The sequence below is a fragment of the Sminthopsis crassicaudata genome, chromosome 2 (genome assembly GCF_048593235.1).
Source record: "Sminthopsis crassicaudata isolate SCR6 chromosome 2, ASM4859323v1, whole genome shotgun sequence".
Classification (NCBI taxonomy): Eukaryota; Metazoa; Chordata; class Mammalia; order Dasyuromorphia; family Dasyuridae; genus Sminthopsis; species Sminthopsis crassicaudata.
The window spans coordinates 678,492,628-678,501,087 of NC_133618.1; positions in this window are offsets into that span (position 1 = coordinate 678,492,628).

Here is an 8,460-nt window from a genome sequence, read left to right on the forward strand (position 1 = left end):
GCCTGATGGGCATTTTCCAATTGGATTCCTATAGGCATCTCCAAAGCAAAACTTTTCTTTTTTATTGTGCTAAGTTTATTATTTCTAATACACAAACTCATGGTTTTTCCACCAAACATATATATTTCTGTCAAGGACATCCTTGCCCATCCCAGATCCAGGCTCACAATTTCAGTGAGGTTCCATCTTCCATTCTCTTTCGCTCCCCATAAGCAATCGTTTTATTGTTGTTCTTCCTCAGCCCTCCCCATTCTCTACTCCCTAGTTGAGATCCTCATCGCCAAACACCCGCATTATTCATTAGACCCTGAGTTGGTCTTCCTGCCTCAAATCTGCCTCTACCGCACCTACTACACAGCCAAATTTGGCCATAGCACATCCCTTTCAATGGTCCCTTTCAACTCCAATGGTTTCCAATTTCCAGTGAGCTGAAATGTGAACCCCTCTCTTTGAAGGAGGCTTTTAAAACCCTTACAAGCCGGCTCCAACCTTTCTCCACATCTTCAAGGTACTGGGGATTTCTAGTGCTGTTGCCCACGAGCCTCTGTCTGTTAAGTTCCCCATTATCAATCAACCAGTACAAGTCGGTCCTCCATAGAAAAGGTATAACCAAAATGCTAGGTGCAAAAACAATCCCTTTTCATCCACAAAGAGGAACAGTGTAGTTCCACACACAAAATCTCTGGAGAGAGTGGCTCTCCCTTAAGGTACAAAAGCTGTCAGGGACACGTCCATATGTCAGGATCCATGCAGTCCTTAGGAAGGAAAAGACCAAGTCTGAGGACCTGGCCCTCCTTGGCAGTCACCCGGTTACCATGGATTTCTTTGTTTCCTTCAATAGTCAGCTCAAGCCCCTAGAGAGTCAACTAAAAAAAAAATATTAGAAATAATCCACAACTTTAGCAAAGTTGCAGAATACAAAATCAATCCACATAAATCACCAGCATTCTTAGATGTCACTAACAAAATCCAACAGCAAGAGATACAAAGAGAAATTCCAGTTAAAATAGCTGTCGTTAGGATAAAATATTTGGGAATCTGTCTGCCAAGGGAAAGTCAGGAATTATATGAGCAAAATTACAAAACACTTTCCACACAAATACAGTCAGAGCTAAACAATTGGAAAAATATCAAGTGCTCTTGGATAGGTCGAGGGAATATAATGGATAGTCCCTAAACTAGTCTATTTATTTAGTCCTTTACCAATCAAACTCCCAAGAAACTATTTTACTGACCTAGAAAAAATAACAACAAAATTCATCTGGAAGAACAAAAGGTCAAGAATGTCAAGAGAATTAATGAAGAAAAAAGCAAATAAAGGTGGCCTAGCAGTGCCAGACCTAAAACTATATTTTAAAGCAGCAGTCATCAAAACCATTTGGCACTGGCTAAGAAACAGAGTAGTTGATCAGTGGAATAGGTTCAGTTCACAGAACAAAATATCCAATGACTATAACAATCTAGTATTTGATAAACCCAAAGGTCCCAACTTTTGGGATAAGAATTCACTATTTGACAAAAACTGATGGGAAAATTGGAAACTAGTGTGGCAGAAACTAGGCATTGACACACACCTAACACTATATACCACGATAAGATCGAAATGGGTTCATGATCTAGACATAAAGAGTGATGTTGTAAACACATTAGAACATAGGGTAGTTTACCTCTCAGACCTGAGGAAGAGGAAGGCATTTGTGACCAAAGAAGAACTAGAGATCATTATTGATGATTTGATTGTATTAAATTAAAAAGATTTTGTACAAACAAAATTAATGCAGACAAGATTAGAAGGGAAGCAACAAACTGGGAAAACATTTTTACATCCAAAGGATCTGATAAAGGGCTCATTTCTAAAATATACAATTGACTCAAATTTATAATAGTTCAAACCATTCATTCTCCAATCGAGGAGAGGATATGAACAATTTTCAGATGAAGAAATTTAAACTATATGTAGTCACATGAAAAGGTGTTCCCAGTCACTATTGATCAGAGAAATGCAAATTAAGACATCTCTGAGATACCACTACACACCTGTCAGATTGGCTAAGATGACAGGGAAGAAGATAATAACGAATGTGGGAGGGGATGCAGGAAAACTGGGACACTGTTACATTGTTAGTGGAATTGTGAATACATGCAGCCATTCTGGAGAGCAATTTGGAACTATGCTCAAAAAGTTATCAAACTGTGCATACCTTTGATCCAGCAGTGCTACTACTGGGCTTATATCCCAAAGATCTTAAAGAAGGGAAAGGGACCTGTATGTGCCAAAATGTTTGTGGCAGCCCTCTTTGTAGTGGCTAGAAAGTGGAAACTGAGTGGACGCCCATCCATTGGAGCATGACTGAATAAATTGTGCTATATGAATATTATGGAATATTATTGTTCTATAAGAAAGGACAACAGATTTCATAAAGGCCTGGAGACCTAACAGGAACTGATGCTGAGTGAAATGAGCAGGACCAGCAGATCATTGTACACGGCAACAAGATTATATGATGATCAATTCTGATGGACGTGGCTCTCTTCAACAATGAGAGGGTTCAAACCAGTTCCGCTTGTGCAGTTATGAAGAGAGCCATCCACACCCAGAGAGAGGTCTATGGGAACTGAGTGTGGACCACAACATAGCATTTTCACTCTCTCTGTTGTTATTTGCTTCCATTTTGTTTTCTTTCTCAGTTTTTCTTTTCCTTCCTTCTTGATTTGATTTTTCTTGTGCAGCAAGATAACTGTCTAAATATGTATACATATATTGAATCTAACATGTATTTCAACATACTTAGCATGTATTGCACTACCTGCCAGCAGTAGAGGGGGTGGGGAAAGGAGGGAAAGATTTGGAACAGAAGGTTTTGCAAGGGTCAATGTTGGAAAAATTACCCATGCATATATCTTGTAAATAAATAAATAATTTTTAAAAAAGAAAAGTCAGCTCAAGCACCAGAGCTTTCCTAACAGGCTCCCCCTCATTCTTTAGGGTCCTTCCCCCACTCCCCAAAATGATCTTGCATTAATTTTTACATAATTGACACATGCTTATCTGTGCATGTTTTATGTGAATGTATGCTATAGATATAAGCTGTATTATGTATATGTATACATTATAAATACATGTATATATAATGTATGTATATGTATGCATGCGTGCATGTGTATATGATGGGCAGCTGGATGGTATAGCAGATAGAGCACTGAGCCCAGAGTCGGAAAGACCTCAGTTTAAATCAGAAACTTACAGTGTGATCCTGGGCAAGTCACTTTATGCTGTTGCTTCACTTCTTTGTCTATAAAATGGGCTGGAGAGAAAATGGCAAAGCGCTTCAGTACGGCAGCCAAGCAGACACAACTGGAAATGATCTAACAATAGTAAATGCGTGTGTGTGTGTGTGTGTGTGTGTGTGTGTGTGTGTGTGTGTGTGTGATTTATACACTCAGACTATATGTGTACTTGGGTTATACTGAAATGCTCTTGTTTTACTCTTTATAACAAGGGGCGGCTCACTGAAGGGGGGATATATATTTAGCAATAAAGATGATAGAAAAATAAAAAAAGAGCCATGATGTTTGGGTGGTTTTTTGGAGAAAAAGAAAATAAAAATCTGCCCTAATCTTTCTTCCACAGGAAGTCAATAATTGCGTGTTTTACCCATGACCCAGAATGACTCTGCCCCTGCAAGAGAAAGCAGCTGCCATTTTCTGCAGCCCTCCAGGGTTTGTCAAACACTTGGCATAAATTACCTCACTTGATTATCCTGACTTTGCAGATAAGGAAACTGAGGTGGACAGAGGTCAGACCCTGGCCTGGGCTCACACAGAGCACAATTGTCTAAGGCCAGATTCAAAGTCCACTCTTTTTGGCTCTGAGTCCACTGTGTCTCACCCACCGTCCTGCACTCTCCAGCTGCCTCTTCTCAAGGCTTTCTTCTTAGGGCGCTATGAGGGCCTGAGTTCAAATCCAGGCTCAGCCACCTCCTAGCTGAAGGCCCTTCAGCATGTCTCTGCTTCCTCCTCTGGAAAATGGGGATAATAACAGCACTTGCTTCAAACAGTTCAAGTGAGAAAATGGCTATAAAGACAGTATCTGGCATGTGGGAGGTGCCAGAAAATGTCTCTTCCCCTCTGCTTTCCCTTCTTAAGAGTAGGTTTGGGCTTGTAATGGGGATTCAGCCAGAGATGGAGCCCCCAAATGAAAGCCCCCAGCACTCGCACCTTCATTCAGCTTCTCTAAGGACCTCCCCCAAGCAAGAGCTCATATAATTTATCTGTGAGTATTTCAATGTCCACTTGTAGTATGAATGAATTCTTTATATTTATTCTACCCATATCATTCCATTTCTTTACATATCACTGATTTTAGTTTTTATTATTAAAGCTTTTTATTTTCAAAACATATGCATGGATAATTTTTTTCACTATTGACCCTTGCAAAACCTTGTGTTCCAACTTTTCCCCTCCTTCCCTCCACTCCCTCCCCTAGATGGCAAGTAATCCAATAGGTTAAACATGTTAAAATCTATGTTAACTCCAATACATACATTTATATTTATACAATAATTTTGCTGCACAAGAAAAATCAGATCAAAAAGGAAAGAAATGAGAAAGAAAACAAAATGCAAACAAACAACAACAAAAAGAGTGAAAATGCTATGTCATAACCCACACTCAGTTCCCACAATCCTCCTGGGTGCAGATGATCATTGGAACCGGCCTGAATCATCTCATTGTTGGAAAGAGCCACGGCCATCAGACTTGCACATCACTGATTTTCATCAGAAAAGATGGCTCAAATCCTTGGTTCTGGCCCATTCAATCACCAACCCTGGCATCCTTGTTTATTCTTTTCCCTTGTCCCTTTCAATAGTCCTAAAACGTCATCAATGTGGAGGGAGGAATCCTGCCCCACCAACAAGGTAAAAGTTTCCAAAGAACAATAGGAATTTTGTACCAGTATCTCCACATCCCCACAAATCAGACTAAATTGAAATTTTTACAATATTAATCACCAATTAAATCATTCAGAATAAAATCAATGGCACTTCTCATTTCTGTCTGAAACTAAGCTAAAATAAAGCCTTGGATAAGCTTTAAGAGTGCATAGGACAAAGAAGATACGTGGAAGGAATAAAACTATTTTTAAGAACTTTCTATGTTCTATAGAGGATGTAATGAGAAAATAACTGAAGTTCAAGGTAACAGATACAGGATTAAATCCCAGATCTAATATGTATTAATTAAGTCTCTCTTTTTATCTTGGTTTCCATTTTTTGTAAAATGAGATACTTGAACTTGATGGCATATAAAGCATCTTCAAAGCACTAGACTCAATGATAACTATGACTTGTTCCAGGTTAAAATGTTGAAAAAACAGGCTCAGTTGAATGAAACAAATTTAAATAGTATCTTGCGTGGGGTGATCAGAAGGATAAGTACTTTTGGTGTGAGGACCGCCAAGCTCCTTTCAGGGCTGTCGTCCACTTTGGTGTCCACCCAGCACGTGGCTCTCACCAGTAGCTCCCAGAACCTGGAGGGTCCACAGTGGTCAGGCCCCAGGGAAACCATCTCAGCGGGTGGAAGGTCACTGACAAGCCTCATCTCCATCAGGGAGAGGTCTCCCTCAAGCCCGTGAAGACTTCTCCCAGTGGAACGGGCAGATGAGAACAATGTGTTCCACTGCAGATAGCAGTGTCCTGTTTGCACCGTGGCTTGGGAACATTTCAGGAACACATCCATGAGATGAATCCATCTCTCACCCCACAAGTATTTAGGAAACTTGCATTGTTTTAGGGGCCTTAGGGGACACTAAGATGAATAACGCATTCACTAATTTCAAATGCATCACACTCCACTAGGAGGATGTGATATATAAAAATGCATCCAATATGAGGCAGAGAAACAAAAAGACACATCCTGCCAAAATGGTCTAGAAAAAAATGACTAAAGAAAAGACTCAGCGTAGCTATCCATAGGCGACAAACCAAATGGATGACAAAGGCCTCTAACCTGTCTAAATATATAAACATGGCAAATGGTTACATGAGCCCCACATCATAAAAAGAAAGACTATAGATGGAGGTCTCCCCAGGCCCAGAACAGATAGAAGATACTGAGCTAAATGGCACTTGAGAAATTATGCAGTGCATTCAATGACCCCAGATTATTTCCAGAAGTAAGTTTTATTAATGTTAATATTCCCCAAGTGACGTTATATGGCTATCATTCATGAAACACCATGATCTCAGGAAGATCAAATTTGATGGTGACTCCCAGGGAAGGGAGAGACGTACCGGGGTACGTTGACCATAGGATGTTGTCAACAATGACTTGTGTGTGAAAAGTGGAGGAATGACATCATCCAATATGTAGGACTAGAGACACAAGGGTGGTTGCATCTAGCTGACTGACCCATGGACAGCTGGTAAATGCCAAATTTTAAAAGAACCACAGAAAGTCCTGGGTAGAATCTCAAGGAAGAATCTCTGTGAGACTACAGCAGACTACAGAGCTCTGAGCTCTGATCTCCCCTCGTCTTGGGATCGTGACGACTTCCTCTCCCTGTATTTCTCCTACTTTCAGATTACAGCTAAGATAAAGTAGGGCCTGCTACACACCAGACCAATGGATGCCAACCGTGGCAGGAGACCATGATCCTGACATTTATTCAGAGAATGTCAGCCTCCGAATGTTTGCACTCTCTGCATTTCATCTCAGGTTGGGTGGAAATGTCCACAGACAGATCCCCAGATACTAAAATAAAATTCCATGTGGTTCCATTTGTCGAGGCGAATCTGAAACCAGGTGGCTCTGAGATGGAAGTTCCCACAGCCTTTGTCTCGGCTATGGTTTCTCTGGATGTTTGGAATGTTTTCTTAAAATGATTATGTGAAAAAGATTCATGTTTGTAATTTCAAACTTTCAAACCGAGTGGGCCCGTTAGAGCTTTGTCAGTTTCATTTTTGCAAACCCAAATTTTTAGCCATAAAAATGTGCTTATGATACAACTATCCGAGGCCAGATGAAATGCTTGCTCTGGGGAAAAATGCTTTAAAATGTCTCCTTAGCCATTGTTAATACAAAACATTCACAAAGAAACCAATAATTATTGGCCATCGTTGCTTTTAGTGGTTCTGTGGCCTAAAAGGGCATTGACTTTTGTTTAATCAGCCAACTCGTGAGACGCTAGCCTCTCCTGTTGTTTTGTGGAACATCCCTGGAGAAAGAATCGTACAAATAACCCAAATAACCGACTTGTCTGTCTGAAAAGAGAAAAACGGACAACTTCACGGGCCTCAAACAGGTGGAAGAGCCCACCTGGATCACATTTGGGGAATTGGGCAGGACTGTCAGAGATCCCAAGCTGTTAGTCTCCAATGTCTTAATTTCACCAAAACAACTTCATTTTCCTATAAAAACGTTCATTCGCGCTAGTGGTGATGGCGAGGGACTAGACCTCTCTCGTGTGGGGGCCAGCCTCTCTCAGGCTAAAGAAGGTCAGCCAACCGTTGGCCAAGGCGGGATGGGTCGTGCCGTCCCGGTGATTCTCAAGGCCTGTCTAAATTAAAGGGGGTGGAGGATGCAGTGTGTGTGGGGAAGGTGGGTGAAATAATGTGATGATGATGATGATGGTGATGATGATGATGGTGATGATGATGATAGTATTTACATAACTAGGGAAAACATTACAGCGTGAACAAAGCAGAATACTTTTGGTAACTGAGGACCCTTTGGCCCTCAGGCCCGTGTGCTGAACCGCCTAGACACAAAAACATCAGCAACAGATGGGCTGCTATTAGGGTGAAAAAATCCCCATTTTCACAGATCTAAAATCAGATCTTTAGCATTATTTCCATGCAGGTTTTTTTTTTTTTTCATGTGTGTGGTTTAATATAGCTGTACCTTTCTCTAACAGCCACATGCTCTTGCTTTGACACATCTGAAGATAGAATATCTTCAGGGAAATGTAGAAGCAAGAGCCATAAGACGCTGGGTTACAGTTCAGGAGAATTTGCAATTTAAGTATATGAGGACTGAGAAAGAGACGTCGATGCATCGTGAAATGTATCTTTCAGCTGCTCCATCTACAAGTAGGTTAATTAAGTCACCGAGGTTCTGCCGAGAAAAGTGTAAAACACAGAGATGGAGTGAACCCTTCTCCGGGGTTATGCAATTTATACCCCACACCATCCTCTGCCTGCGAGGGAGGCAGGGCCTCCTCCGAGCTCCCGAAGAGACGGCCCTCACAGGAGCTCCCCCAGCGCAGCCATGGGGGAAAGTCCTTCCCGAGGTGGGCCGGCCCGCCCGGCGCTGAGGCTCCGCGGGGGTGGGAGCGGGGACCCCGAGGGAGAGGCACCCGGGAAGGAGAGCCGGGGCCACGGAAGCAGCACCGTGTGCAAGAGGGCCTGGTCCGGTCCCCGACAGGACCACGGCACAAAGAGGCAGACTGAAGAGAAAGGG